At 38.0% G+C, this 6,325-nt stretch overlaps 1 non-coding gene across 1 annotated transcript; it reads right to left on the bottom strand.

The window, feature by feature from the left end:
- Positions 1-4,297: 4,297 nt before the first annotated feature.
- Positions 4,298-4,405, bottom strand: LOC148568713 (small nucleolar RNA R71). The gene has a single exon (XR_015882595.1). It is a non-coding gene; the product is annotated as a small nucleolar RNA R71 (small nucleolar RNA).
- Between the last annotated feature and the right edge of the window lie 1,920 nt (positions 4,406-6,325).

The raw sequence follows: 6,325 nt of genomic DNA, 5'->3' as shown, positions 1-6,325 counted from the left end.
GCGCTTATTGGGAGGCAACCCAATTTTTATTTATCTATGTTAATTTTCCATTTTCCATTGTTATTTTATGTCTTCTTTAGGTTGATGATCATGTGGAGTCACAAAAACAACTACAAAAATAAAGCAAATTTAAAAACAGCATTAAAAACAGCACACCCTGGAGGATGAGTGATGAGCGGATAATTTATACGCTTTTTGGCATTGTTTTTAGTATGTTTTTAGTAGGATCTAGTTACTTTTAGGGATGTTTTCATAAGTTTTTATGTTAAATTCACATTTCTGGACTTTACTATGAGTTTGTGTGTTTTTCTGTGATTTCAGGTATTTTCTGGCTGAAATTGAGGGACTTGAGCAAAAATCAGATTCAGAGGTTGAAGAAGGACTGCTGATGCTGTTGGATTCTGACCTCCCTGCACTCAAAGTGGATTTTCTGGAGCTAAAGAACTCGAAATGGCGCGCTTCCAATTGAGTTGGAAAGTAGACATCCAGGGCTTTCCAGAAATATATAATAGTCCATACTTTGGCCAAGAATAGATGACGTAAACTGGCGTTCAACGCCAGCCTTCTGCCCAAATCTGGCGTCCAGCGCCAGAAAAGGATCCAAAACCAGAGCTAAACGCCCAAACTGGCACAGAAACTGGCGTTCAACTCACAAATGGCCTCTGCACGTGCTACACTTAAGCTCAGCCCAAACACACACCAAGTGGGCCCCGGAAGTGGATTTATGCATCAACTACTTACTCATGTAAACCCTAGTGACTAGTTTATTACAAATAGGACCTCTTACTATTGTATTAGGCGTCTTTTTGACCATCTTTGGACGCCTGGTTCTTAGATCAGAGGGGCTGGCCATTCGGCCATGCCTGGACCTTCACTTATGTATTTTCAACGGTAGAGTTTCTACACTCCATAGATTAAGGTGTGGAGCTCTGCTGTTCCTCAAAGATTAATGCAAAGTACTACTGTTTTCTATTCAATTCTTCTTATTTCGCTTCTAAGATATCCATTCGCACCCAAGAACGTAATGAAGGTGATGATTATGTGTGACGCTCATCATCCTTCTCCCTTATGAACGCGTGCCTGACAAACACTTCCGTTCTACATGAATTAAGCTAGAATGAGTATCTCTTAGATCTCCTAACCAGAATCTTCGTGGCGTAAGCTAGAATGATGGCGGCATTCAAGAGAATCCGGAAGGTCTAAACCTTGTCTGTGGTATTCTGAGTAGGATTCAATGATTGAATGACTGTGACGAGCTTCAAACTCGCGAGTGTTGGGCGTTAGTGACAGACGCAAAAGGAGGGTGAATCCTATTCCAGCATGATCGAGAACCGACAGATGAATAGCCGTGCCGTGACAGGGTGCGTGAGCATATTATTCACTGAGAGGAGGGGATGTAGCCACTGACAACGGTGATGCCCTTGCATACAGCCAGCCATGGAAAGGAGTAAGACTGATTGGATGAAGATAGCAGGAAAGCAGAGGTTCAGAGGAACGAAAAGCATCTCCATTCGCTTGTCTGAAATTCCTACCAATGAATTACATAAGTATCTCTATCCCTATTTTACTATATAATATTCGAAAACACCATTATCACTTTATATCTGCCTGACTGAGATTTACAAGGTGACCATAGCTTGCTTCATACCAACAATCTCCGTGGGATTCGACCCTTACTCACGTAAGGTATTACTTGGACGACCCAGTGCACTTGCTGGTTAGTTGTATCGAAGTTGTGACAATTATGAATTAAGATCAGAGCACCAAGCTTTGGAGCCATTACCAGGATTTGTTCGAGCCTGGAGATCACAATTTCGTGCACCAAGTTTTTGGCGCCGTTGCCGGGGATTGTTTGAGTTTGGACAACTGACGGTTCAGCTTGTTGCTCAGATTAGGTAATTTTCTTTTTATTTTCTTTTCAAAAATCTTTCAAAAATATTTTCAAAAAAAAAAAAATTTTTCTCTTTTGTTTTCGAGAAAAATAAAAATGTTTTCAAAAATTTATTCAAAATTTTTAAGAATGAATTCTAGTGTTTCATGAAGCATGTGAAGCCTGGCTGGCTGTAAAGCCATGTCTAAATTCATTTGGACTGAGGCTTGCAATTTGTTATCAAGAGCAATTTAGTTGTTGCCCATCCACCTGCTGCTGATCCATGATCACCTGCTGAAGCTTGGCTGGCCATTGGCCATGTCTAGTGTTTTGGACTGGAGCTTTCTTTGAAAGCTTGGCTGGCTAGTGAGCCATGTCTAATTCCTGGACTGAAGCTTTAGACTAACATGGCAAGATTCCTGGAATTCATATTAAAAATTTTGGAATCCTTATTTTTCTTTTCAATTAATTTTTCGAAAAAAATCCAAAAAAATTAGAAAATCATAAAAATCAAAAATATTTTTTCTGTTTCTTGTTTGAGTCTTGAGTCATATCATAAGTTTGGTGTCAATTGCATATGCATTTTGCATTTTTCGAAAATATCATCCTTTCATAGTGTTCTTCATGATCTTCAAGTTGTTCTTGGTAAGTCTTCTTGTTTGATCTTGATGATTTTTTGTTTTGTGTTGTATGTTGTTTTTCATATGCATTCTTGAATTCTTAGTGCGTAAGCATTAAAGAATTCTAAGTTTGGTGTCTTGCATGTTTTCTTTGCATTAAAAATTTTTCAAAAATATGTTCTTGATGTTCATCATGATCTTCATAGTGTTCTTGGTGTTCATCTTGACATTCATAGCATTCTTGCATGCATTCATTGTTTTGATCTAAAAATTTCATGCATTGCATAATTTTCATGTTTTCATAAAAATTCAAAAAATCAAAAAAAATATCTTTCCCTTTTTCTCTCATCAAATTCGAAAATTGAGTTGACTTTTTCAAAAATTTTTAAAAATCAAAGTTGTTTCTTATGAGTCAAATCAAATTTTCAATTTGAAAATCTTATCTTTTTCAAAATCTTTTTCAAAAATCAAATCTTTTTCAAATTTCTTAGTTATTTTCGAAAATTCCAAAAATCTTTTTCAAAAATCTTTTTCTTATTTTTATATAAAATTTTCGAAAATAACTAATCAATTAATGTTTTGATTCAAAAATTTCAAGTTTGTTACTTACTTGTTAAGAAAGATTCAAACTTTAAGTTCTAGAATGATATCTTGTGATTTCTTATGAATCAAGTCATTAATTGTGATTTTAAAAATCAAATCTTTTTCAAAACTAATTCTATCATATCTTTTCAAAAATATCTTCTTATCTTATCTTTTTCAAAAATATCTTTTCAAAATATCTTTCCTAACCTCCTAACTTCCTATCTTTTCAAAATTTGTTTCAACTAACTAACTAACTTTTTTGTTTGTTTCTTAACTTTTTCAAAACCACCTAACTAATTCTCTCTTTCTAATTTTCGAAAATATCTCCCCCTTTTTCAAAAATTTCTTTTTAATTAACTAATTATTTTTATTTTTATTTTTATTTCAAAAAAAAAAATTTTTTTTCGAAAAATGCTAACAAATTTTCAAAAACCAAATTTCAAAAATCACTAACTCCTTTTCAAAATAATTTTCGAAAATTATACCTCCCCCATCCTATTCTATTTATTCATTCATATCCTAACATCTCATCTCACATCTCTTCCATCGGTACAGTTGTGTTTCTTCCTTTACATCACATTCTTTGTCTCCCACTCTTTTCTTCCACTCACAAAGGGATCCCTATACTGTGGTATAAAGGATCTCTATTATTATTATTATTATTTTTCTGTGCCTCCTTCTTTGTCATATGAGCAGGAGCAAGGACAAGAACATTATTGTGGAAGCAGATCCAGAACCTGAAAGGACTCTGAAGAGAAAATTAAGAGAAGCTAAATTACAACAATCCAGAGATAACCTTTCAGAAATTTTCGAACAGGAAGAGGAGATGGCAGCCGAAAATAATAATAATGTAAGGAAGATGCTTGGTGACTTTACTGCACCTAATTCCAATTTACATGGAAGAAGCATCTCCATTCCTGCCATTGGAGCAAACAACTTTGAGCTGAAACCTCAATTAGTTTCTCTGATGCAGCAGAACTGCAAGTTTCATGGACTTCCATCTGAAGATCCTTTTCAGTTCTTGACTAAATTCTTGCAGATATGTGATACTGTTAAGACTAATGGAGTAGATCCTGAAGTCTACAGGCTCATGCTTTTCCCTTTTGCTGTAAGAGACAGAGCTAGATTATGGTTGGATTCTCAACCTAAAGACAGCCTGAACTCTTGGGATAAGCTGGTCACGGCTTTCTTAGCCAAGTACTTTCCTCCTCAAAAGCTGAGCAAGCTTAGAGCTGATGTTCAAACCTTCAGACAGAAAGAAGGTGAATCTCTCTATGAAGCTTGGGAAAGATACAAACAGTTGACCAAAAAGTGTCCTTCTGACATGCTTTCAGAATGGACCATCCTGGATATATTCTATGATGGTTTATCTGAGCTATCAAAGATGTCACTGGACACTTCTGCAGGTGGATCCATTCACCTAAAGAAAACGCCTGCAGAATAATGGGACGCCTATGAAGAAGGGAGTTCTTGAGGTTGATACTCTGAATGCCATATTGGCTCAGAATAAAATATTGACTCAGCAAGTCAATATGATCTCTCAGAGTCTGCATGGAATGCAAGCTGCATCCAACAGTACTCAAGAGGCTTCTTCTGAAGAAGAAGCTTATGATCCTGAGAACCCTGCAATAGCAGAGGTAAATTACTTAGGTGAACCTTATGGAAACACCTATAACTCAACATGGAGAAATCATCCAAATTTCTCATGGAAGGATCAAAAGCCTCAACAAGGCTTTAATAATGGTGGAAGAAACAGGTTTAGCAATAGCAAGCCTTTTCCATCATCAACTCAGCAACAGACAGAGAACTCTGAACAAAAGGCTTCTATTTAGCAAATCTATTCTCTGATCTATCTAAGGCCACTGTAAGTTTCATGAATGAAACAAGGTCTTCCATTAGAAATCTGGAAGCACAAGTGGGCCAGCTGAGTAAAAGGATCACTGAAATCCCTCCTAGTACTCTCCCAAGCAATACAGAAGAGAACCCAAAAGGAGAGTGCAAGGCCATTGACATAAGCGCCATGGCCGAACCTCTGAGGAGAGGAGAGGACGTGAATTCCAAGGAGGAGGACCTCCTGGGACGTCCAGTGATCAATAAGGAGCTTCCCTCTGGGGAACCAAAGGACTCTTCTCATCTAGAGACCATAGAGATTCCATTGAACCTCCTTATGCCCTTCATGAGCTCTGATGAGTATTCCTCTTCTGAAGAGAATGAGGATGTCACTGAAGAGCAAACTGCCAAGTTTCTTGGTGCAATCATGAAGCTGAATGCCAAATTATTTGGCATTGATGCTTGGGAAGTTGAACCTCCCTTGTTCATCAATGAACTAAGTGATCTGGATCAACTGACATTGCCTCAGAAGAGACAGGATCCTGGAAAGTTCATAATACCTTGTACCATAGGCACCATGATCTTTAAGGCTCTGTGTAACCTTGGTTCAGGAATAAACCTCATGCCCCTCTCTGTAATAGAGAAACTGGGAATCTATGGGGTGCAAGCTGCTAAAATCTCACTAGAGATGGCAGACAGCTCAAGAAGACAGGCTTATGGACAAGTAGAAAATGTATTAGTAAAGGTTGAGGGCCTTTACATCCCTGCTGATTTCATAGTCCTGGATACTGGAAAGGAAGAGGATGAATCCATCATCCTAGGAAGACCTTTCCTGGCCACAGCAAGAGCTGTGATTGATGTTGACAGAGGTGAAATAGTCCTTCAATGGAATGAGAACTCCCTTGTATTCAAAACCCAAGGATCTCCCTCTGCAACCATGGAGAGGAAGCTTGAAAAGCTTCTCTCAAAGCAGAGTCAACCAGAGCCCCCACAGTCAAACTCTAAGTTTGGTGTTGGGAGGCCACAACCAAACTCTAAGTTTGGTGTTGAACTCCCATATCCAAACTCTAAGTTTGGTGTTGGAGAGTCTCAACAAAGCTCTGCACATCTGTGAGGCTCCATGAGAGCCCACTGTCAAGCTATTGACATTAAAGAAGCGCTTGTTGGGAGGCAACCCAATGTTTATCTAATTCTTATTTTTATTGTTTTTCATGTTTTTTTAGGTTCATGATCATGTGGAGTCACAAAATAAATAGAAAAATTGAAAACGGAATCAAAAACATCAGAAGAAAAATCACACCCTGGAGGAGCATCTGTCTGGCGTTCAGCGCCAGAACAGAGCATGGTTCTGGCGCTGAACGCCCAAAATGGGCAGCTTCTGGGCGCTGAACGCCAGAACAGGCATGGTTCTGGCGTTCAA

The sequence above is a fragment of the Arachis ipaensis genome, chromosome B4, assembly GCF_059453495.1.
Source record: "Arachis ipaensis isolate K30076 ecotype BB chromosome B4, ASM5945349v1, whole genome shotgun sequence".
Classification (NCBI taxonomy): Eukaryota; Viridiplantae; Streptophyta; class Magnoliopsida; order Fabales; family Fabaceae; genus Arachis; species Arachis ipaensis.
This window is presented reverse-complemented; position numbering and strand designations above follow the sequence as displayed.